The sequence below is a fragment of the Trachurus trachurus genome (genome assembly GCF_905171665.1).
Source record: "Trachurus trachurus genome assembly, chromosome: 3".
Taxonomy (NCBI): domain Eukaryota; kingdom Metazoa; phylum Chordata; class Actinopteri; order Carangiformes; family Carangidae; genus Trachurus; species Trachurus trachurus.
Genome location: NC_139893.1, coordinates 10,322,593 through 10,349,176, shown reverse-complemented (window position 1 = coordinate 10,349,176; position 26,584 = coordinate 10,322,593). Strand labels below are relative to the sequence as shown.

The window sequence follows — 26,584 nt, the reverse complement described above, 5'->3', positions numbered from 1 at the left end:
GTAAAAGGGTGTGGGGTGAGGTTATTCATGTGTCCACAAAAGATGCTACTGCATACTTCTTTAAATACCAGTATGAGTAAACAAAGCCTCGGCCACTATTAACACCGTTATCTCTGTCTTATCTTGTCACCTGGAGATGGGGTTTGTTGACTCGGCCCCAGTGCTGAAACAATGCAGAATAAAGTCATCTTGTCCTCAATAGATCGGTTTCTAAGAATCCCTTGGCATCAATTGGATGCTTTTGCAATGTGCAACATGTGAATAACCTAGCAGCATCGTCATTGAAGACAGTCTCTTAGTGCCTTAGACTCTGCGGACTAATGTCTGTCTGTCAAAAGAAGGTATGAATGTCACCCATAGAAACACTTGTGGCTTACAGATAATTGCATACTTCTGTCTTTGCAGGGTGTGCACCATAGAAATGGTCTTATTTGTGAGATGCGGGGTGAAGATGGCCCCGCAATGCAATAAGTGAATGTGGTAGCTAAGCAGAGTAGTAGCTGTGACATGGCATTATGGGAAATTACACTTACTGTGAGATTACATAAACCACTCACCAAGCTGGAATCCAGCTCCTTAAATTAAGAGAACCCATTTCACCCATCAGACAGAGCAAGGTAATGAAATAGCAGATGAGAGGTCTCAAATGTAATTTTCCATGTGGAGTTCTTTTGTGCCGTTATCTCAGAGGGTGCAATAATGATTCTGTGAATGACTTTTGTGCACCCCATAATGGCCCATAGTAGTTAAGGCCACAGTGTGTAAAACTATAATTACCATGTGATTTCAAAACTCAACATTTTCAGCATGTTATAAAGACATAACCTGGCCTTTGCATAATTATAACGGCAATGTCAAAAGTATTCCATTTTGAGCAACGCGTAACCGACTATGAATGAACGTTTACAATGACAGATGTTTCTGAAATTCCTTTTAGTTTCTGTCATTAAAACAAATTAATTACTTTAGGAAAAGTGTGTTTATGGAATGAAGTCTTTGGCAGTAGGTATTTAAGGACCTCAAACCTTGGAACAGAAGAAAAAAATCAAATGAAATTGACCTAAAAACCTATGGGGATAGTCTTCTGAGTCTATTTAGAAAGCTTTAGTACTCAAGGTAAAGTTGAGGCATGCAGCTACTGTTTAAAATAAATTAAAATCAACAAAACAGGTGAATCATTGAACACAAACCCCAACATTTAATTAAAAAGAAAAAAAGATCCTCAAAGCACATATTTAACCTCTCTAGATTTCATTTAAGAAAAGAAAATGGGGCTGGTAGCAGGGGAAAAATTAAATTAACGCATTCATGTCACTAAACTATGTAAGAATTTCTGGTCAAAACGATTGATTTTTGTATTTTCCTTTACGTTTCCTGAATGCAGCTACAGCTCTGGAGTACAGATGAATGAGTAAACAAGGTTTTCAATACCAATTTCCGTGGGTCCACTGGAGAGGCTAGAAAGCTTACTTATGCTGCTTCTTTTATTGGCAGTGGCCTAGTGTTTATTTCATGCCTCTTTGAACCGGCATGCTTAGGTGCCATGAATCTGTCTGATATCATCCCACTCAAATCCGAGGCCTGAATCCCACCACCCAGCAACCATCAGGCCACCGTGGGATCAATCTTTGTTTGCCAGAGAATGGGATTGATTTACAGGTTCTGTCAAAGCAGCCCCTTTCTACCTGCCTCTGACTGAGAAACAGGTAGCAACAACATGACCTGGACAACATCAGATATGTCGGCAGCTGAGAAAAGAGGAATAGCTAAAGGTCTTCTACTCCGAACAACAGAGGGAAAATTGACTGTAATATCAGAGACAAAAATCTCTCCTTCTGAGGATACATCACTGTCCTGCCAGTAATACCAAAAATATATATATAAAAAAAAATACAATTTATCATTCAAACATGAAATGTAATGAAAGCTCAGAGGATATTTGCCTATCAAAAATTTGCAGTGCATTCCAGACAGCATACGCCCATGTCACAGCGGTGAGGAGTGCGAGCGGAACACATAAAGCTCAGGAAATTAAAGCTGTAAATAAAGGTCCGTCAGATAAAGGATCTCCTGACAGTTATGAGAGCAGAGCAGGCCGAGGGCTGGCCACTGGCTCAATCAGGACGCGTGCGGATGGGCATGAAAAAACAAATCACAGTGATGAGCATGAAGGCCACCATTTGCATTTGGCTCTGCCAATTCACACTGACTTCCATCTCCTTTCTTCTGCTTTTCTGGCCATCATTTATCCACCCCATATACTTTTTTTTCTCCCTCTTCCTTGTCTCATCTCATTATTCTTTTCTCCTCCTTTCTTTTTTTCCCCTGGCAACTCCTTCATATCACACTGGACTCATCTGCCATAAAGCAGCCTCCTTAGGGTTGCTGTGCAGCCAGGTGAAATTAACAAAATCAAATGTGTTTTTTTTTCTCCCCTACTTACTAATTGTGTATAATGTGATTTTATTTTGGTGATGACTGTGGCTGCATTAAGAATATATTTACGCTCAAATATTTTTGAGACATCTGTTGATGTACCTTACAGACTTGCTGCTGAAAACAAGAAATCATGTCACAGCATAAATCTTCCTAAAAAACTATTTGATGTAAATATTTAAGGAAAAGTATGACTGGTATAATCAAGAAAATTCCCAGTGTGTTTCAGTCCAATACTTTTTGTCCAAAACAAAAGAAATACCAACACTATACAACACCGAACTACTAGCATTGTTTAATGTAGCAACAGGAGTAAAAAATGACATATTTGACCAAATTCTGTTTTTTCATCTACTGTAGGTCAACGTGGTATGAAAAGGCAGACTCTCCATATGGGAGCAGGGGGCACAAATATGAGGATACAAAGCTACAACAGTGACAGAAATGTGACAATACATTTTCTATTTTTGACTTCATGTAGTTCATCCACGAAAAAAAATCAATTTTTAGATTAGTGCACTGACCAAACAAACAGTAAACTTGTCTTTACTTGTATAGCTTACTGTAATTGGAATTTTTTGGGCATTGGATGGGTAATGAGAAATCCAAGGCTGATGTTTTTTGTAAGACACTGAGGAGTCAGTTATTAAGTTAGACGCTATACTAAGTCTATACAAAGAAGAAGATGTCCAGTCGCCCACACAGAACACGGCTCTCCAAATCACTATGAATTGTATATAACAACAAACATAAAAGTATTTGTGTGATCTGTTTTGGTGAAAATACACAAAAAAAAATGGATTAACAAATACTTGCTTTTGGTCTTATTATGCTTTTTGGACATATAGAACTGAAACAGAGAGTCGGTTAAACAGAAAATCCATAGATATCTGCTCCTTTCCATACACTTCTGTGATTTGTACAGTTAATATGTTAGAGATCAGGACAAAACGAGATGAGATGACAACAAATGGACGCACGAAGATAATAAGTAGATTATTTTAAAACAATCATTAGCTGTAGACGTAACGACATAGCATCTAAAAATTTGAAAATAAAATACTGTATGTTGGTGGACTTATAAACCAACATGCTTATTATTTGGGTCTATTGAGCAGACTTAACAGGGAAAAAGTTTACGAGAGTGGAACGGACAGTGATGATGATGATAATGATGATGCCTACAGTTCAGTTCAGTAGCATATACACAAAGTTTTGATTCATAAAAGGAGGAAGTCAAACAAATTTACATTAACCAAAGGCTCTGATACTGATACTACACCATCATCCACCTACAGTGGCAGAAAATATCCCCATGTTAATACTGTTCATAGGCAATAAGTATGAATAATTACATCATTATCAAATAAATACACTTGGAAGCCGAATTAATTTATAAAAAAAAAAAAAATAAAATAAAAACTTCTGTACTTTTTGTATTCAAATAAGTGAAATCATTTTGCTAGTAAATGCCTCCTCCTTTCCCTTTTTAATACGGAAAACACATAATTTGATAAAAATTTTCATTACGCCTCTAAAGTTCTTTATGTGCTCTTAAAATTTTTCAACTTAGAAGAAGCACATGAGGAGGAAAAAAGTGAAAAAAGTGAGCGTGGAGCCCAGTGGACAATGCAGCTCTCCACTGCTCTGTCCCAGCTCGGATTCCAAACTAATTTACTGGGCACAGCCTGCATGTTAATGTTGGGAGCTTACCCTCCAGTCTATCTGTGCCTCCACTGAATCCAGGGCACCTTCAGGGCAGAGGGAGCCTGCCTGATCTGTGTCGGCCATGATAACAACACAACATTGATGAAAGGTCTTGTGGGAATTTATTACAAGCAACGACTGGAGAATACGGTGCCAGCGAGACTGAATAACCCACATTTGAATACAGGCCGCAAATTATACACAGTAAATGAAGTGACTGTGTTCCTTTGTTTCTTTTCACTAGTGGGAAGCTGAACACCACCACCGCTACTATGGCCACCAGAGACAGGAAGTTGTTGAAGCCGAGATTTCCTGCTTTCATTGTGGTTAAGAACTCAAAATGTTTATAGTGGTTTCAGAAACTGACTCATCTAATGATTCATGGAGTACATATTGCTTTTCATCTGTGAGTGATCATGAGGCAGCTCATTTATTTTGTCTTTTTATTCAAACAAAAACTTGGAAAAAAAATGACCATGTCCCAGCATCTAAATTACTTCTACGGCACTGCATGTCCATAATACAGTAAGTGGTTAAGACATTATGTAGTCTTAATGCCTTCTTTCCAGAGCAAATGACTGAGATTGCCATATGGTAAACATTATGAGACTGTAATATTAAAGTGGTACGACTTCAAAGGATATGAAACGCTCAAAGTCATTTGATGCTTTCTGTAAACCTAGAAGGGCTCAAACATGACTTGCTCCTTTTGAATGAACAGGCAAAGTCTGTTACTACTCAAGCGAAATGGGACTAGACTTAAACACAGACTGTCTTCCATAACTATACACAGTGAGGAGGAAAGAAAAAAAAAAAGAAACCGTGTTGCACCACTAAAGGTGGTTGACAAGGCCAAAGTGCATTCGGTAGCTGGCAGTCATTTTATGGCTGCAGTACTGAAGCAGATTTACTTAGATGACGTCAGTGGCTTTGAGCCAGCTTTTCCTTTTTGGTGGCACTCTCCGCTGGCCTCAGTGGGCCCAGCTCAAACTGCTGAGCTGCAGTGCATACTCTAAAATTCCCTTTCTAGACCAGGGTTTACCTCAGGGCACACACAGTCTGGAAGCCTGCAGGAGTGTCCTCTTTTTTAAAGCGTGCTTTTGACCATGGAGATCACTGATGTTTTGATGTGATTCTACCCCTGCCACACATCACATCTAATTACACAATTAATGACTCTGTGATCAGACTCAATTACACATCAGAGATTTTTTTTTTTCTAGCCTGGAAATTTTCATAACAAAAAATTGTATCATGTATTATCATTTCAATTAAAAATCTGGGACACATAATGTGTTCACATTCCCATGAGGAATTCATCAGACCTGTTACACATACATGCGTGTTTTCAGTCACTCACTCACAGCTTAAAGCCTGTCCGTCGAACACAAAACGTCTGTCTCACACATGTATGATGTGGAATAATTCCCAAGAACTGTGGAAACTGCGACACTATGAAAGCTTTACACTGTTGACAGTAACAAATATCATCCGAACCATGAAAGTATCTTGGCAAGGACCTAACATCTAATCTAAGTGGTAACAAAGCTGTAACCCACAAACCATAAACCAAGACGTAAACAGACATTTTTTTCCTTTTAAATCTCCTCTGTTGTGCACACAAACACTAGTAAACACAAAATGACAGCTTACAGTGCAGTTTACCCAATAGATATTACCTTTAATCCAAACTGGAAACGATTTCAGTTGTTAAGTCTTTTGTGTAACATCTATACAGTATATTTATATATAATCTAAACATGAGGCCCAAATCTATGATTAGAGTTAATGGCAGCTCTTTTTAAATCACAACTGATGTAAAATAAAACTGGTTGGACTGAAAAGATATTCAGATGAGATTCAAACATTGCTGCTCCATAGTACCTGTTGCATGGAGTACATGACACACAGGGGCATCCTGCTGGAAACAGAGTTTGTGCTATTAATTTAGCAGCCAGGAACCATTAGGGGTCGATCTGAGATTTAAGATGATGGTGACTATATGGAGTTGTAGGAGAGGGAGTTTTTATTTCCTCTTTGGTTACGAGAAAATAAATAAGCATATTCTTATCAGTCCAGAGTGTAGTTATGAGGCCCAGACAGATATGGGTCACAGGGTTTATCTGTGTACTATACTAAATGATATACAGCTAGAAATTATGACCCCAGATGCCAAAAGTACACACAGTGTTGGAAAGACAGTTTCAAAATCAGTGTCACTGCACAGACACACATGAAGAAGACCGATGCGTGTCTTACACACATAATACTGGCCTCACAAACCCCCGTTCCTGGCAAGAGAGAGTTAATCTCTACTTTGTAAAAAGCAAAAGGCAAGAATTGATTTCTATGTTTTCTCATCAAGCTCAAAACGCACAAATATATTTGACAGATGTTTGGCCAAAATATGATGCTCTGAAAGTCAACGGCCCTTAAACGATATTTGGTGGACGGCCAAAGAGAGGAAACAGTCTCACTTTACTCCATGAGCTAACACAGTCAAGTCAGTGTGCTTCAGAAAGAATATTATTCTTCTATCAACATTTCACAACAGACTGACGACACTGTGCGGTCCTGCGCTCAGACCTCAACAAGGAAACATAAAGGGGCAACATCTGAATGAGGAATGCATTAAAGCACATTAAAACACACCACCTGTGTATAGCCTCGAAAGCTCTGTGTCGATAACAGAGCAACCCACTGCCATTCACATATCTATCGGCATCTGCTTAAATGTCACACAACATAATTTTAACAATCATTTTAGGAGACTGTTTTTTTTTAACACATTCTTTAGACTAATTACACTATACAGAAAAAGACACTCTTTGTCAACATAGCTGTGAACATGTCTATGTCGGCTAGTTAATACCTAATGTGATGAGTTATGCTCCATTGAAAAGCAGCGGACGTTTAGAAACTCTTCGATTCAGAAGTAAAGTCTAATTCGGTCAAACAAAGACAACATCCTATTCTTGCACAAATGTTATGCAGGCTTTCATCCAACAGGTCCACTGGTTGCATAAGCTGAAAACAAAGCATCTATTTCTACTCCTGCTCTTTTCTTTTTTTTCTTCCAGGCAAGCAGATTTACACTGTGACATGACTGGGGTTACGCCTGACTGCATCCAAACTGTATCCCGGAAATGACAAAAGACCTATTACTTAAATTAAATCTTTATTTTCTACAAACTTACTGGAAGAAATGCCGAAAATGCATATTTGATATAATGAAAACTGCAAAAACATATAAGGGATGGTGGCTGTGTGGGTGCTGCAGACAAAAAAAACTTCTAATAGGCTAGTAGTAGTGACAGAAAGTGGATTTTGTTCAAGAACCTCCTTAAAGCTTGTATTGATCTGTCTCTCACCCCATTGCTCAGCTGTGTCAGTTCCTGCTAAGCTAACAATAACAATAGTCATAATAATACATAACAGCAATTTTCACAATATTCATATTCTAAAAGGAGGCGATTAGTTACTTTCCTCAAGCCGGCGATGACAGCTGACAGAGATACTGAACTGAAGAGCCAAAACATAACAAACGAGGCGACGTTAACGTGCATTTTACAACCCTTAGCTAAATTAATGAAGTATATAAACAAAGTAGACTTTGATTGAATCACGGCCGCATATCTGAGCTGTGTAAACTGTGGCCTGATGACCTGACTGGGCTGTTTGTTCAAAGCAAACCAAATCTGACAACTTGATGCAGCAAATATTCAGTTAAGTGTCAAGAAAAGGGGAGGGGGGGTCGGTGGTGGTGGTGGTGGTGGAGCAGAGAGTTACCAAAGTCTGGCACAAAGAGGGAAAAATCTTTCACTGTTTGGTCCAGTGCAGTGCTTACAGTAGCTTACACCCACGTTTAGTTTAAGATGACTTTAAAAAACAGTAGCTATAATGAAAACTTTTGGCCTTTTCTTACATTTCTCACTTTGCATAGGCTATGAGGGTGGAAACTACAGTAAGGAGTGAAAACTTTGTGACACACACACACACACACACACACACACACTGCTGGCCTACACTTAGGGGACCTCAGTTTTTAGCTGAGCAGGCATTTCCCAAAGTGGAGGGAGGAAAAGGAAAACAATGAAGGAAACCCCACGTAAAAGCTCAACAAACCCTCCACATTTACCGGAATACTCTGCTTTATATCACTGGAGATATCCCTTGAGTGACACCAGACTGTACAAAAATGGAAATTAGTATAGTTTGTTTGTCAGACTAGTAGTTTTTGTTACACTTCTGACACTCAGGGAGGGGCAGAGAGGAGCTTTTAATCCAGCCCGCAATACGAAACAATAAAAAAAGGAGTTTGGTCTCTAACCTTTTCCTCCGGTTCAGTTCAGTCGGTGTCGTTAGAGTTACAGTAGCAACATGGAGACCGGTGAGATAAGTAAGAAATAAAGACATGTTTGGGAGAGAAACAAAAGAAATGACTTACACAAAACTTCGCTGTCGATTTTTTTTTAAAAGCACCGTCAAACGTGTTGAAGCAACAAGTCTCCCTCTCTCTCTCTCTCTCTCCGGCGTTTTCTTCGAGGTGGTCCGAAAATGCTCCGGTGAAATCTCCAACAAGTCCCGGCTGAGCCAACTACAGAGAGGAAAACAGCAACGTTTTCAGCCGTCATCTTGTCCAAAAAAAAAATGTTAACCGTGCCAGTGTGTGTGTGTTCTTTTTTTTTTTTTTTTTTTTTTTTTTAGTTCATCCTGATCCTGAATCCCACCGGGAGTTTCTGAGGAAAGGATCTTGGCCACTGGGCAAAACGACACCTGGGGGCTTTTTATAGGGGCGTACGATCGGGCTTCTTCTCAAAAAAATGTGAAAAATGTCAAAGATTTTTCCGCTGCTATGTCAAAGCCACGGGCTGCACAACAACAGTGAGTGTTCAAAGTGAGCATCCTGTTGCAACAGCGACCAGAATCGGCCATCTATCTCAGCGATGGAAAAAACAAGACGACCTAAACGTTACTTCACGCCATGGGAATGAATAGTAAACACCTAAATGTAGCCAACATTTTAATAAATTGCACAGCATTTCCAAAATAAAATATTAAAAAAAAAACACGCAAACTATAAGCCCCCACGAACAGAAGTCTTACAACCAGTTTGAATACCTGCAACTACCAGTGAAACTTACCTCGTTATTGATAGCTATCTCATATAAAAAATGTCGCTTTCTTTTGGTAGGCTAATGTGATGTTACTGGGTATTTTTTTTAATACTATGTCAAGTTATTCTGGTGTTTCTGAGCCAGCCGGGAAAAAGGTGTAGGTGAATCGCTTCGCGCACTGACAGAGATGCGAAGAATGCTCGGAATGAGAAGAGGAATGAAATGAACGCAAAGAGCGAGTTTGCGCCGGGGCGGAGCGAGAGGTGGCGTCATCCCCGAGCCCCAGCAGCCAGCCCTGGGCAGCAGGCGGCAGGCAGCGGCGGGGACTGGGAGGAGGGCGCAGTAAACATCCCGGGAAGTGACGCCTTCAGGGCCACGACAAAACTCAGAATTTACAACTCCAGAGCTGCGAAGACCTCATGCAAAAGGTTATAACTAGCTATCGATCAAAACACACTTGAACAAAGTCCACCTCAGATAAACTCTCTAAAGTGTGGTTGATGGGACTATACTGACCTAATTCCTCTGAATGGAGTAGTAGGGAATAGCTTAAATGCTACATGAACACTGCATAGTGTTTGAAATGTTACAACATTGAGACCCAGAAAATGCAACAAAGGGACTAAAAAATGTGATGACAGGCCATAAAATGTGCACAAAGTATCACAAACAACAACACAGAGATTCAACATTTACTTCAAGGAAACAAACAAACAAACAAAATCACCACAAGGAGTCACAAACAAGCTAAAAGAAAAAAAAGTGATGACAAAGAGACACAAAATAACCACAGAGACCTAAAAAAAAAAAAAAAAAAAAAATCCAAAATGAGACACAAAGTGACTCCAAAGAAACACAAAATGACTAATGACACAAGTGATGTTTCAGTCTTATTAGTAGGAAGCTTTCAGATGAGTGTTTTGTTATTCAATAGAAAATGTTTTATGCATGTTTTTGAAATAACCATGTTAACAAATTGTGCAGAACACATAAATAGCACATGTATGACAAATTAAATGAATTGTGGCATTGGGCTCATTGGTCATTCATTTCATAATAGCTCTATTATTCCATGACATTTTGCTTAAAATTGTACTTTCTAGGCTATCACAGCAGATACCACCTGTTTTGTTTTTTGCTTTTTGTTTAAAAAGAAAAGAAAAAACATTACTTTGAACATTATCTTGAGATATCCTACAAACTACTAAATATAAATCAGTTTCTCACAAGACAGATATAGTGAGTGGAAAGGTTAACACAATGCTGCCATTCAAACATTGATAGCCTATCTCAAGACACCATTACTTAAATTTTTACTTAAATTGTGTGAATTTAACTCGAATAAAATGAACTGAGATTATTTGATTTCCAACCTTATTTTTCACTTGAATGTTGTGAAAAAACAGTCTATGATACAGAAAATTTGAAAAGGCTACTCTGGTAGTAGCCTAAAAGAGAACAGTACTATGCAGCTGGATTGTGCTGCATTACGTCCGTGTTTGGTGTTTAAATCCCTTTATTATCCTATAAAAATTGTCAAAATAAAAATAAATAAATAAACAGAGCAAACCAATGAAATATATCAAACAGTGTGATTTGCTGTCATGGTTTTATCTGTCATTTCCCCTCAAAACACGTGGCGACATCTTGACAACGTTCGTCATTGCTCAGCTCAGAGGTCCAATATTTCCTATGGCACTTAAAGGCAGCAGCTGATTCACAGGACTGACCAAATTCAAACAGGGGAAAGGAGGGGGGTGCTGAAGGGACCGGGCAGGCCTTCCTGCAGATTGGGTGTATAGAAACTTAAGTTGTAATCACCAGCTGAAAAACAACTGTGGCCTCCAGCTGGGTATCACAGTTTGCATTCCTTTAAATCCAGTTTGGGTGTGTGTTTTCCACTTCTAAAGCCTATCTATATATCTGATCTACTCTCAGAGGCCTGTTCAAGTGACTCAACTTGCAGCCAGTGTTCACCTGCTATAAATATAAATATGACTCTCCCTTCAGTCATCAGCAGACCAGTGCTTTCTGAGAAGCATTGTCACAGCAGCAAAATGGGATCAGTGCAAAGTGGAAGTGTCAGAAGTGAAATTGTTATTCTACACAAAGAGGAGTTTTCTCTGCATCAGATCATGGCTAGACTAAAGGTCTCGAAGGGAGCAGTGCAGGGAACTCTGCAGCGCTTTGTGAAAACTGGATCAGTGTTTTCTAAAGCACGATCAGACAGACAAAAAGTGACCACTCCACCAGGAGATCAATACAACAAGTTAGGTTCCCTGAGAGGCAGAAAAGTAACTCCATCACAGATACAGAATTTGCTAAATACAGAATTAAGACTCAAAAACAGCGAGGGGACTTTCTTAGAAAACAGACCACTTCAATCCACTTCTCAGGAGGGGGACACAAGGCCAAACGTTTGGAGGGAATATTTGCAGAGAGACTTGCACTGGATTGACTAAACATTGAGTAGCACTGCATCATTCTTCAGAGTCATGCTATGCCCTCTGGTCTGCATCTTTGAAGAAAAGGAGTCACACTGCAGCAAGACAATGACCCCAAACACATGTCAAACCTTGAAAGCAGCTTGAAGATTCAAGATGTCCTGACTGTCAGGGATGTTTCTCCACAGTCCCCACGTAACATTTATTGCTGGCACTTGAAAACTAAGAAAACAAAGCGCTAAAAAGATTGAAGATTAACTGAAATTGCTATACTGGTATTATTAATTGTACTGAAAAAAACTTTTGGGCCTATGTATTTGCATATAGATATACATCTAGATGTACAACAACAAAAAACGGTCATAATGTAAACACCCCCTCCTCAAAATGCATTTCTGAAGCCAAACTCACCATGTTATCAAAATGTATATGCTTTCAACACATTTTCATATAGGCAGAGTTTGCAAGATCTGCAAGTGCGAGTTCAAACAGTTATACAGAGAAAACCCAGAGACACAGCTGTGGTCCTGTCTGAGCAAGTCATCCATTAGAAGCCAGTGTTTTGACACCAATCCTTCAAAAGAAAGGGATCTATGAAGATGAACGACTGCCCCTCTGAGGGCATCCATCAACACCTTTAAACACTTGTCGGTGCACGTTTAGCTGAGCAAGAAACACAGGCAAGTGTATGATTTAAATCTGTATTATACTGCATATGTGTTTTTATTCAATGGGCCGATGTTATCATATCTCTGAGCATATCCCTTCAATTTAAAAACAATATGAATCATCAAACTGTAGCTGAATATGGGATGCCTTTACTGAGAAGTATTTGTTTGTTTTTTTACAAAGCTAAGATGTAACACTGTGAATTTCACATCTTACAGCATTTTTTGTTAAACATTATCTCAGTGCATATCTTGTCACATGTGTCCGAACTGAAAGACTATGCTCTGAGAAGTCTTCTTCAGTCGGTGTCAGTGCACCAGGCAGAGACTGCGTTTTTGTAGGTTACTGAGCCAAATGATTACTGCTAAATTATAGATATATGAATTCCTGATGTCTTTATCTCTCTCCCTGCCTCACCGTGCAGTTATTGTATTTCATCAGTCTTTCTCGCAGTTGGTGAGGTAGAAAAAGCCACGCACCAAAATGTTAATTCCGAAACAAATAGCTCACCCACCAAGCCAACCCTATGACGACGCTATTAAGTCCACAGACCTAAACAACCAGATCGGTCATTTGTCTCTACCTTGGATACGACCCGTTGGAATGTAACAGTGGCGTGCATATTGGCATATTTTGTTGTCATGGTAACATTAAGAAATACACTCCAACCTCCTCCAAGCATGGGCCAAGAATTGTGCAACAATAACTATGGGTTGTGCAAACCTGCTGCCCATTTTATATGGATGGGTGGGGGGGGGCAGACTCCTGTTGATGTCCTGTCACTCACCTTGTTATGCAACATATGCAACAGGATGTAACCACATGAGTGGTCTTGTCTCTGTGATAGGTGGTGAAAAATGTGTCAGCAGGGAAGAAATACATGTGAGACAGAGTGAGAGAGTCATATGTTCAAATGCATGATGGCCATGGTCATTTTATATAAGCCAAATAACAATAATATCAGCATATATTTGATTGTTATTGTAAATATTTGAACTCTGGTTGTTATTTGGAATTCCTGGAAGTCTCCAGTATTTTTGTCTGAAGGAGTCTGACACTGAACTACAGTGGGATTTACCTCTGTTGGGTAATTCATGTTTTCTTTTTTGGCTCCTTTTTAGGTTATTAAGCACATTGTAAAAAAAAAAATCAGACAGATAACTCCACTGTGCCCCAGTTCACGGGTTGGATTTGAAGGATTTGTGGCCTAGTTAACCTTTATTCTTCTTAGAAACACTCGCTGGGATAAGGAAAGTGTTTCTATGCAAGAATACTAGCTGGTCTTTGATTTAATGGGTGGTCACTTGATTAAACAAATGAATTCAAGAATATGCAAAGTATAAGCCCAAAACTGAAATACGAAAAGGTCTTAAGACTAAATTTTAACATGGGAACCCCCTTACAGACAGGACATCGTTTCTGAAAGTACTAATGAAGGAAGCCACTCGTACTTGAACTGGCTTTACATCTGAGAGAAACAGTCTGGCCTATAGACTGAGTCACAGTGGTTTGTCCTGATGAACGTGGAAAAATATGAAAGAGACTAAAAAGGTTATTTAGATAAATTCTTAATTAATCATTTATATATACTTGACACACATTGAGGAAGCAGTGGTAATCCAGCCATGAAAGGATTGACCTCAGGACCTGCCCATTCAGACAGAACTTGAAGGCCAAACTTTATTCAGCATTGTTCAGATAGTCCTTTGAAACTTGAATTTAAAATATGTAATAGCATGATAAAAGAAAAAAAAAACTTTAATGTAACCATTGTCTGTATTTGCTGCACTTAAAGCAGAAGTGAGTGATCCGGTCGTTTTCGCTAATGCTGCGTTCCAGGCAGGCTTTTGAAATCGTAAATTACAGCTTCAAGTCACAACTTACGACTTTGTAGCGTTCCAGGCAACCCACTCGTGTTTTTCCGACCTGTTTTACCGGTAAAAGTCACTATAACGGCCACTCGTAACTTCCGACCGGTGAACTCGTACCAGATCGAACTGGTACCACTTCATGGTCGGAAAAATACGAGTTTCCTTGAACGCACCATAACAGTCCTCGTCGCTACGTCACCACATTCACGGCGTTCCTTGGCTGCACACACAGCCCTGCATGCCGTTCTCTCTCCTCATTGGATAAAAACTGTAGGATACGATAAATGTTTTCTCTTCGGCTCAGAGCAGAGCAGAGGGACTGAGAGACCCGTGTTTCGGTCCAAACACTCTATGTAAGTGATTGCTGTCGGAAGATATAACTATTTAAGACTTATATTAACACAAATATATCACTCACTTCTGCTTTAATCAATGTAGCTAATATGATGGTTAAAAACGACAACTATGATATAATGCAGACATTGTGGTCGTTGTCATGGACTCCTGACGAAAGCAAAAGTGAAACATGGGCCATTCTTGCTCAGACTACTCCTGCAGTACTCTGACCTACAACTCTCCTGTATTACACTCACACTGCACAACATGCACTCCACCAAAAAATGAAAAAAAGAACAACAACAGCCTAATGGGACTGATACTGTCAAGGAAAAAAAGCCTTACATTTGCTCAGCACTAACAAACACTTCTGCACAACAGGCTGTAGTTTTTCAGGTCTTTCTGATTGCCTAATAGTATCCTTTTCTATAAATAACTAATCAGCATGAAGGGCCCAATACCACATCATGACATGATGATGCTTGCTCTATTAGTGACAGCCTACATAATGTGTCTCTTGATATTATTTTTCCACCCATAGTCAAAGTGGTTCACTGGGTTACATTCCCTAATGAGAGAAGAATTGATTTGTGTTCCGTTGCCCTCTACATCTAAATATAACAATCTAAGCAAACATCACATGTGCACTGATGAGCAAGATGTGCATTAAAAATGTGCTGTGCATTATTGCCTCATCTGAACATGTAAGTCATGGATTTTGCATGTGGATACTGAAATTGACAGCTGCATGCTGCAGGTAGCACCGGCTTCAAATCTAATTCTAGCACAGCCCATGGGTCTTACCAACTAAGCCTCTACCTTATGCTGGTATACATTCTTTACCATCATGGGGGTGCAGTGCAATATTTCCATGTTGCAAGTGCAGATGGTTTTCCATGTGCTAACCACCTTTTTCTATAACATGGAAATTCTCTCTGAACTCTTTTGTAATTTATTTCTTTTTTTTTTCGATGTCGAAACTCTCTCACTAATACCTTCACTCTACTGTGTCACTTTCAACATCCCTGTGTTTGTCAGCTGAGATAAAATATGTCAGAGGACTCTTTTTCATAAGCCAATTTGGGAGCTTGGGGACGCTGTAGATAATAAGAGTTTAATCATTAAATGCATGCTTCAGAGAACACCAATCAGCTGTTCTGAACCAGTGAAGCTATAGTTTCTTCGCTGCAGTCCTCATTCCTGACTCCTGGCTTGATAAGGTTGGTCTGTGCTATGGCATTGCTTTGATTTGAACCTGCTGCTCTAAGCCTCTAAGGGAGGCCATAGTTGCAATAGAATTAGCCTGGTTTAGTTCATTTTGCTCCAGATCTGCCCTGCTGCTGCCACTGCCTGCCCTGGTCTGGTTCGGCATGGCCTGCAACGTCCTCTAATCAGATAGCTGTGTAAGGCCAGGTGCTTCCCTGGCTCTCTGCTTTGACTGCTCAGCTGGCCACACTGATTCACTTTACTCAGAGATAAGAGAAGGACTAGTGAGGGCCACTTACGGGATAAATGAATAGGAGCGGGGGAACCCACATCCCAATCAGGAAAGCTTCTGATTATTCCTGATGTTTTTTGTGTTTAAGTGCATGTGTGTGTTTTTTTTTTTTTTTTTTTTTTTTTTTACACATGTTTATTATGAGCAACTATAAATTTGTTGTTTGTTACCATCTGATTTTAAACACCTTGAGGAATTTATTTTCAGGAATGAGTTGATATCATAAATCAAACCAATTTTCTTTATGTCCAAAATGTATAAAAACGCTGTAAAATGAAGGTTGTACTTTTTTTTTTGAAAGATAGGCCCCCTTGTGGTAACTTGTTTCTGTGTCACTGCTTACATACAAGTTCCTCAGATATTTTTACAATGGGACTTGTTTCCACTTGAGCATATTTTACACACAATGACGAGAATGACAACAATGGAGCATTAGCAGTGAGTGATGAGTGAAAATACAGTGGGTACAACAGCCTCCACACAGGCTCATTGTAACACTACATAGGTTCCTTTTTTTCATCGCCACTATACTGCCTCACTAAGTGTACCTGTATTCCTTATACGCTGCATGTCTGCTATAACTGCCTCTTTGATGTAGAAGAAGGAAAACAGATTTTCACCTGTGTGAATGTGCATTTTTTTGTGTTAAAGGGATAGTTCAACATTTTGGCAAATTGGTCCATTGCCATTATCCCTGTCTTAGGAGTAGGTTCGTTACCTTTAATTGTCGGTGCAAGCTATTTTTAGAACGGCGGAGCAGAGCCGCAAGCTCCTCAGAGCTACGCAACAGAGGCTCATGGGATTTCTTGGTTTCCCTCATCTAACTCATCAAATACACAATCCAACAACTCCAAAACGCTCTGGTGGACAGGTTGTGACCTGCATATTCACCACGCTATGAGATAATAACGGAGCGTTACGAGACAGAGTTGTTTTAGAGGTAAATTCATGCAAAACCGCTGATGCACGTTCCCGTCGGGGGCAGTTTTTCAGCAAGCAGTCTCTGCATTTGCCTCGAAAACAACTCTGTCTCGTAGCAGGTCACAACTTGTCCACAAGAGCGTTTTGGAGTTGTTGGATTGTGTATTTGATGAGTTTGATGAGGGAAACCAAGAAATCCCATTAGCCTCTGTAGTGTAGCTCTGAGCAGCTCGCGGCTCTGCTCCGCCATTCTAAAAACAGCTTGCACCAACGATTAATGGTAACAAACCTACTGCTATGACTATAGGGATTATGGCAATGGGCCAATTTGCCAAAATGTTGAACTATCCCTTTAAGAAGCCTAAAGAAGTGAAAAGTTTAAGTTCAATGCATACTGGCGAATATCTGTGCTCTTGTAGAGAAAGAGTGACAGAGAGTTGAAGACTGAAATACAAATTTACTCATTTGCTACTCCACATTATCTAAACTTTTCATATTTTGTGTGTAATCACAGTGAGCCCATTATCTCTCCTGTTGGATTAAAAGTCTTCAGAGCACAGGAGACATATTTTATAGTATCACACCACCTGATTGAGTTCTGGTCCCAAAGAGGCTTGAAGTCTGATGATATACAACTACGCCACATTGACCCAATTGTTCTTCCAAAAAAGAAGTATTATAGCAAATTACTTTTTAGGTGTTTCGGTGGGTGTTGGTATGATGAACATTAATTATAAACTGCGGTAAGTTAAGGTTTTTGCTGGACATTTCGTGTGAAAGCAGCATGTGTGTGTGTGTGTGTGTGTGTGTGTGTGTGTGTGTGTGTGTGTGTGTGTGTGTGTGTGTGTGTGTGTGTGTGTGTGTGTGTGTGTGTGTGTCAACAACAAAATCCTGATGAAATTCTGACAATTTTTCCAGAGAGCTGATTGGTTTGGAGGCAGGCTGTTCACACACAGCTTTATGTAATCCTCTAAACATAACCTGCTTCAGAGCAGGTTAGCCACTCTGTGTCCGTTACCATGGTGATCCACGCTGCTCCAAGTGAGACAGGCCTCTAAAAGTCAGGAGCACACTAACTTTTCCTAGTCTGGACCAGATTACAGGCTTTCTCCAAATCATCCGTCTCTGGAAATAGTAAGAAACCAATTCCTTCACGGTCCTAAAACAGACAAAATGACTGCCTTCAAATCGTGAAGTGAAAAGTAATGAGCAGGACCGTTGTCAGCTAAAACAGAATTAATAGATACTAAGCTTGTTGGCAGGATGCCATGCTTTCAGACTGTCATTTTTCTGTCCATGATAATTCATTTTATGATATGAAGATAGAATAAATCTCTGTAGCACAACCAGTCACCAGCAACCACTCTGTGGCTGTTAAACAGGACTCCATTAGATAGCAGGTAGGTCTGTAGTTGACCATCAATAGTCCTAATGGATGAAAATTACTGTTGTATGGTACATTGTGCAGAAATGTACGAATGACTGGTCAGGGCAGCCTGGCACGTTTAATATTTCATCACTGCAGACTTGTGAATCACTGATGAGACTTAGACGTATTTTTGTATGGCAATGAAATTATATGAATTATATGTTCCTGTTATGTTTTTCATGACAGAACAACCAAGATATTAGTGACCTACTTCTTTCTCTACACACAACTGAAGAGTGAAGATATAAAATGTTTGTATACTGAGTGTTTTTTTCTATATGAACACATTTTAGTTTTTGTTTTTTCATTTTACAAATGCTACCTCATTTTACTTTTTCTCACTCATTAATTTTATTTTGATGTGTTCAGGCCTTATTTAATCACACATATGCTGCACATGAGCTGCTTGATCTGTTTTTACAGATGTCATTAGGAACTCTTTTCAATTGACAATTGACATTGTTTGCAATTTAAATGATACAAATGATCAGTTTTACTTATAAGTGAAATTATTGTAACTATCGTGAAAGCCACCCGCCTTCTTCATTAGACGAAAGGTGTGAAGCTCCAGTGTGATCTGGTTCATGCAGACAAGTCCAGATGCTAATGTACACAGAGGCTCGTAAACATTTTCCTAAGTTACACCCACACTATACAAAGGTAGTTGTAGTTGTGCTCTGCAGATATATAAAGGCCAATATGGAAGAACGTATCACTTCTGATGGAGCTCAAACAAGAATCCTCAATGAAAACTGTTTCAAATGTTCCAGTTTGCTGTTGTAATTGTTTCTCTTTGATTTTTTTTTTCTGAATATTGAGCAGTTTACATACCTGCTAGCTGCCTACAAATCGCTTTATCTCTGTGGCAGCTCACTTTGCTGTTCAGTAGAAGGCACTGCCAGTAGTACACACAGACATTAAAGACAGATTATTGTATAACCAATGTTTAAAATGTGATTATGACCAGATGTACACGCAGATTGTATCTGAGGCAGAGGATTTTGTGATATCACACAGATGCATGTTTTTAGAGCAGCGCTTTATGTCCTGCCATCAAAGAGAATCAGTGCAGCATCGAATTTCTGCCATCTGGCAAAAAAAATAGTTGGACCTACGGTATGATACAAAAAAATTCAGAAGGAATTATTCCTGCAGAAACCGTGGCTTTATTTATATATATATTAAAAAAAGGCATATGGCTTTTAAAGGTGGTGAAATAAAATTCCCGGCACACAATCTCAGCTGTGAATTGGCTGTTTTTCAGAAAAGCAGAACATTACTGACCACAGGTGTGTTGAAAGAGGAGTGATAATACTGCAGAACATGAATAACATTTGATAGATTCTCCTGTTCTCAGACCTTAGAACAAATCAATAACAAACATATACGAGTTCCTGGACCTCTAATAGACATAAACTACTCTGCCCCAGTGTCAGTCTTGCCAAGCTCGCCATTTCGTGTTTTTGTTGGGTGTTTTTCTTAACTGCTGCCAGAACCGCTGTTGTCCTATATAAAGGAGAGACAGGACCGCGGTGTTAGCATGTGCAGAGAGGCTTATTTGATATGAATACAGAGGTATATAAAGGCAGATACAGGAGAGTAATTACACCTAATGGCTGGAAATGCTCCTGTTCAAGATATCTTGGTGTATGATGTCTGATTATGGGTGATCATTTTCTGCTTTTTGGTGAAAAAGCACAGCTCCCAGGTCCTGGGTTTTACTGATGATAGTGGTTCAGAACAATGGGCTATTGAAATGCATTGTCACTATCCCAGCTTAAATGTCAGGGGATAAGGACGGAAAGAAATCCAGGGCTCAATTTATCGTAGCATCCTCAAGCAAAACCAAGAGCAGCTGCTATGAAGCTATGAACTAAAGCAACCCCTTGAGAAGCAATTGAAAATACATACAGTATATACTGTACATACTGTAAAGCGTGAGATTCACATATAAAGAAGTCGATCTGTTCTGCACATTAGTGTCGTTATAATGACGTCAAATTCCGATCATATTTTGAAGTAGAGCTGTCACAGTTTAAAAGGTCAACCTCAAGACTGAAGGGAGAGATACACAGAGAATGGAAACAGCAAATCTCACTATAGCAGAAATACATCACCACACTGAAAGGAAGTGCTACAGTACATACAGGAAGAAGACAGTATACAGTACATATTACAAGTATAGTACGGTCGGACATTCAAACAATTTAAGTCCTACACTGAATGACTTTAGTAAAAGTAGATTACATCATTAACATTAATTTAATTGCACTGTCAGCATTGTAATGTAATACAATATTAGGTTATTATTACTGATGATGTCTGAGTATGTCCCTTTTTGTTCAGTGTGCCAAGTGAAGTAGGCTACAATATGAACCTCTGAGCTGTGGTGCAGTAGAAGTGGCATGAAATGGAAACACTCAAGTGCCACAAGGGACCACACACACACACACACACACACACACACACACACACACACACACACACACACACACACACGGGTGCGACATGGATTACAGCACGGCAGCTGAACTATGACACATATAAACATTCTGATGAAAAGGATTTTTGGTTTGCAGATTTCCAGAGTCCTATAATCCAAACTACTCCAACTTCAACAGTCAATTTAAGCGCAGTACCCTGTGGAGTACCGCTCATAAGTCAGTCCATGTATTACAGTTAGCCATCTGTTTGACACAGCTGAGGGGTTTCAGAGTCGCACAAAAAAAAAAAAAATGAAGAAGGAGAAGAAAAAAAAACTCACTTTCAAGAGTTGCCCAGTGCAGACACAAGCAGAACGAGGGATTTTGCAGCCACACTGGAGTTGAGGGAATAAACTTACACAGGTTCATTTTGGTGCAGTTTTGACCTAAAGTGGAACTCAAGTGCTTTTACACACGAAAGTCTGTTTACAGGTTGAATACCTCTTTATGTGGGGGGTAGTGGGGGGGTATATAAATGCATGTGTGTCTGCAGAGGCAGCCGTGTGAAGTAAGTCACCATCAGCAGCTATGTATTAACCGCTACCTGCATGATGCACCTAAATGTCCAACAAAACTGTTGACAGTCTAGTTGCATTGTGGGTAATACAGGTGTCAAGAAAGAAGAGGAAAAGATGAGGCAGATTATGAATGGAATAAAAAACACATGTCTGGCTCTGCTTTATTGATTTAGATTTTTTTTTTTTTTTTTCAAAAATGGTCCATTATGAGTCCAGCAGTGATATACAAGTGCTAAAGTAGAAAAAGTGCTAAATTGGCGGTGTACTCTTTAACAACACTCACATAGTGGTTCTCTCTCGGTGTAACACCATGAATATCTTGACAGAGAGATGGTCTGAAAGCGTGCACCATTATACCCATTTGTACTGGTCACTGCTTTGAGGCCATTAACACAGAAAAGACAGATATTTCTCAGAGGAATCTGGGCGGCGGACGCGTGCTTTTCTTCTCATGTCATCTGTAGGGAGCACTTTTTTTTTTTGCTTCTCAGCTTGCTCGTCCCAGTGGTTGACGTGAATCAAACAGGTGAAGGTCTGCAGGAAGCAGGAGGAGGGTCTGATCGGAGTCTGGTTGTCTGCTGGCTGGGGAAGATTTAAAGCACCTGTGTATGAGTGAGCACTGACGGGGGGCTGATGAGTGTGGGTACCAACCTGGTGGGCTGAGGCAGGATACTGGCAAAGCACTGACAGGCAGATAAGAGGATTAACAGGCAGGAAAACAAGGAAACATCAGTTTGACAACAAAGCGAACCTACAGTATACCTGCCAATCACAGACCACGAGTTAGATACTGCCTTTAAACTGTTTAGCCCTGGTACTAACCTCACAGTCACATCAGATAAACGGCCTAATTGAGATACGTCTGCTGTGTGTGTTACATATTCATTACCAAGTGAAACCAGATACACAGCAGTATTAGTGTTCAAATTGGATTTTATCTTGTTTTAACTGCCAGCGGTGGCACATTTGCACAGAGGGGGGATTAGGGCCACATGTGAATTCTATTTTATCTTTTTTTTTTTTTATAATTCTGACTTTAATCTCAGAATTCAGAGGAAAAAATGTCACATGTGTCTCTAATCCTCTGTATGTATGGAGCTGCTCATTCAGTTGGTTGACATTGCTGTTGTTTTTTTCCCCCCCAATTCATATAGCTTGTGAAACAAAGGTTAAAATAAAAGGTTTCACAGTCAGTTTCATGCTCAGAAATATTGTCATTAGCTGTGTTTATGTCAGAATCGAGAAAAACTGGACCCAAATGCAGACCAGGCAGAGACAGGGATGGCTGGGTGAACAAAAGTATTTATTTCTCTCATAAAGGAAACAAGAAGGCAGAAACACGGAAAACACACGGGGTAAGACCGCAGGACAAACGCAGGCAGGCATGGACAACAGATGATCCGACAAAGCCAATGGGAAAACACTGAGGTTAATGAGGAAATGAGACACAGTTGGTCACAGTTGGACACAGGTGAGACACATGTAGTAACCACAGCAGGGCGCCGCACACAGGAAGACAGGACACTGAACTTCAAAATAAAACAGGAACTAAAATGGGACGAGAGACACAAACCATGACAGTTTATATCAATTCATAATTTTATGAAATTCCTCAACATGAGCAAAACCAGAATAAAATCCCTCACATGAGCACTCACATAATCTGATAAAAATTAAACGAAAGTTTTCACTCCCTCACCAATTTATTGTTGCTCTCTCACATTTCTGACATTTTTCTTTATTGGGAAACCATCTTGAATATGTGATATTCATACGTTTTGTAGACACTGGTGTGCTCTGATACAAATAATAAAAAAGGAAAAACAGAAAAACAAACAGAGAATGACACAATCACAAATATGCTTTTATCATAACAGTGGAGAGAGAGACAGGAAAGTTTGGAGGAAAGGAGGGAGAGAGGGGATGACATGCTGCAAAAGTGTCCCCAGAGTAATGTTTTTATATTCAATACAGAAAACAACAACTGGTTTTATGTTGTACTATATTACATTTTACCTTGTAAAACCTGTGTTTTCCTGTATGTGGAATGCCTCTCGAGTAATCATCTGTGACATTTTTAATTGAATCAATTTCTGTTTCTGTGCTTCCAGTTAATTTACCAGAATAATGATTTAGGCTTTACCCTCATTTTATGAGAGCTTTTACATGTGACTGTATCGTGTACAGCCGCTCTATATTCACTTATTTCCTGGAAGAAATCCTCCAAACCATGACTTTTACATTTCTGGCAAAATGCCACGCTCGCAATAAGAACAGGGTTTTCATTGTTCTGCATCAAGTTATATTTTACAAGGATTGATTCAGTTGCCATTTGCAGACATGGTTCTTCATTTTCACTCACTGCTGAGGGTTTTTTTATTTGCTAATGTTAACGCTGCCAGACCCACAGACAGTGTCTCTCCATGTTATCAGACAGAGGTCTGGACAAACTAACAGTCACTCTGAGGTATCTGAACGAAATTGAATTGAATCAATGAGAATTGTTAATGTCATTGTTAGTGAACATTTTAAAGGTTCACTTCACTTCACTCAAATCACTACATACTATACCAAACACAGCATCTAGCAATGAGTCAAGTTTGGATAACACTTGTCTAAGATTTAAAAAGAAAAAGAAAAAAAAAAGTATCTGTAATGTATTTAAGTGGCATTTGCCAAAGTATTATACAAGTTGGTGTTTCAAAATTGATTTTAAAACAGTAACTAACAATCAGACGTGATGCCAAAACATCACAGCATAATTTAGCAGCATAATTTAACAGAGGAACTGTAGAAACTCGATTTGAACAGGTTGCTGGAATTTGGCAGTTCAAATAAAATGCAGAAATATGAAGGATTTCGCTTTGGTTAGTTTGGATGAAGGCTGTGTGGGTTTAGATTAGATTAGATTTCCCCCCCACTGGCTTTTACAAATTGCAATTTCAAGTGTTTGCATTATGCTCTGAGCGCCAGGTAGATCCTGAAGAGGCAGCGTACGATGTGTTCAAGGATCTTCAACAACATTTTTCATTTAATACCGTCAGTCGATAAAATGTACACTTCTGATTTAAGAAGTGATTACTGCAATACTTTGAGGCACGAGGTCCAATTCAAGATCCTCCTCATCATCTGGTACAAAGCCCCCCGACTTCAACCTCTCAAATCTCTACCACCGGCCTACCATCCATCCATCCATCCATCCATCCATCCATCCATCCATCCATCCATCCATCCATCCATCCATCCATCCATCCATCCATCCATCCATCCATCCATCCATCCATCCATCCATCCATCCATCCATCCATCCATCCATCCATCCATCCCTAGAGACCCGGCCCCACCCTCAGGATTTCTCCTGCCGCCCTAAAACTTCTCCTTTTTAAAGTTACATCCAACACTCACCTCTGTCACTGTGATGCTTTTATTTAAGTATTTTCATTACTATCATTATTACAGTTCTTCCATTTTTTTTTCTTCCCATGGCTCATTTGCTTAGTTGTCCTACTCTCTGCAGTTGGCAAACATTTAATAATCTATTTCTTCCCAATTTTCCTCACTTGCCCTGTGATTGAAGACATTAAAAACACAATAATAAATTTCCTATGTTGTAGCTGTCTGGCAAACAGGTGTCTGTCTAGTCAAGCAGGAGCCTCTCTGACCGGCTTATAAAACAACAAACTGTTTTTTTTATCTGTTTTTTTTTTTTCCACCTTCAATGTATCTTATCTGGATAATCAGAACATATTTTTCCTGATTGGTGTGTGTCTTACATTTGTGGAGATGAAACAGCCTCAGCAGATAGTTCATCTTTGACCTCACTGGCATTTTTACAATTACAATCACTTTATTTTATCTAAGAGTGTTTATTCTCAGTTTATTGATTATATTTTAATATGAACATCTTTATAAATGTGTAGGAAACTCTGCTTTGGGTCACAAGGAGGATCATTTTCTAAATGTAAATGTCCAGATAGATTATAGATTAGGCCTATTTACTCCGCCAGCTCTGCTCATCTGTTTTGGAGATTTGTGTTTGACTGTTTAAAGGGGTGATTTGCGTGAAAGTGCTAAAATAATGACATTACATTTTTAGATTCATCTCGTCCCACCTTTTCTATTTTGTCATCAACTTTGACAGCTTCTGTAATTTCAATGCAATTTCAGGCTCTGATTGCTCTGCTGCTTGAATGCCAATCATTGTTACTTTAGCTATAACTTGTCTTCTGCTCCGCTCTGTCTGCATGTACGAAAAGGTTATGTCATAGGAAAAATACAAAATAAAGAAATTAGAAAGTTATAAGGAGTCTGTACAGATTGGACTCAACAGAGATGTGTGCACACAACAAAGAGCAGGAGCTGCAGCTTCCACATGACAACACTTCACATCACAGTCAGGCTGCAGCTGTGAGGTGAGCTATAATTACTTATTTTTCATTTTACTTGAAAAAATAAAACCTCTTTGTCATCATGACTGTTTGATATTTGTGTAATGCAGCTTGTATCCACAGAGCTGTTTGTGTTTGTTTGATGTGATTTTTAAAAACGTGAACTATATGAAGTTTTTGAGGTAAACCCACAGAAATCAACCTGCCCCTCTGAACTTTATTATGTTTTATTTTTCATTCCAGTTTTTCCATTTATGATTTAAACATACTGTATATTTGTATAAGATCCTTTTCAAGGATTTTAGACATCAGCAACAACAATGTACGTTTGAGCTGATATGATAAACTTACACACTCACAGTGATGTGTGCAACAAAGCAGCTGATTAAATAATAATAGAGAGTTGATATCTGACTTGAAAGAAGACTCTGTGACTACTGGACATATAAATGAACAAATATATTATCAACTTAGATGGTGTCGATATTATATCAGTGTAGAGCTTACAATTTATTTCTGCTGCCCCCAGGTGGCCAAAAAAGGGTAAAAAGGTAACGTGTACAAATATGGCTGATAAATCCACACCAGACTGAACACATCATTCTGAAGTCTCTACAACTTACAGAGCAGAGCAGCATCACTTTGAATGTCAAAACTTCATAGATAGATAGATAGATAGATAGATAGATAGATAGATAGATAGATAGATAGATAGATAGATAGATAGATAGATAGATAGATAGATAGATAGATAGATAGATAGATAG

At 39.2% G+C, this 26,584-nt stretch overlaps 1 protein-coding gene across 3 annotated transcripts in view; it reads right to left on the bottom strand.

The window, feature by feature from the left end:
* The window catches only part of tead1b (TEA domain family member 1b), a 48,337-nt gene extending 39,579 nt beyond the window's left edge, over window positions 1-8,758 (bottom strand). For all 3 annotated transcript variants that reach the window (XM_083969261.1, XM_083969262.1, XM_083969263.1), the window contains exon 1: window positions 8,591-8,758. The gene's annotated coding sequence lies outside the window, so the exon portion shown is untranslated. The remainder of the gene's footprint in view (window positions 1-8,590) is intronic.
* Window positions 8,759-26,584: the final 17,826 nt, after the last annotated feature.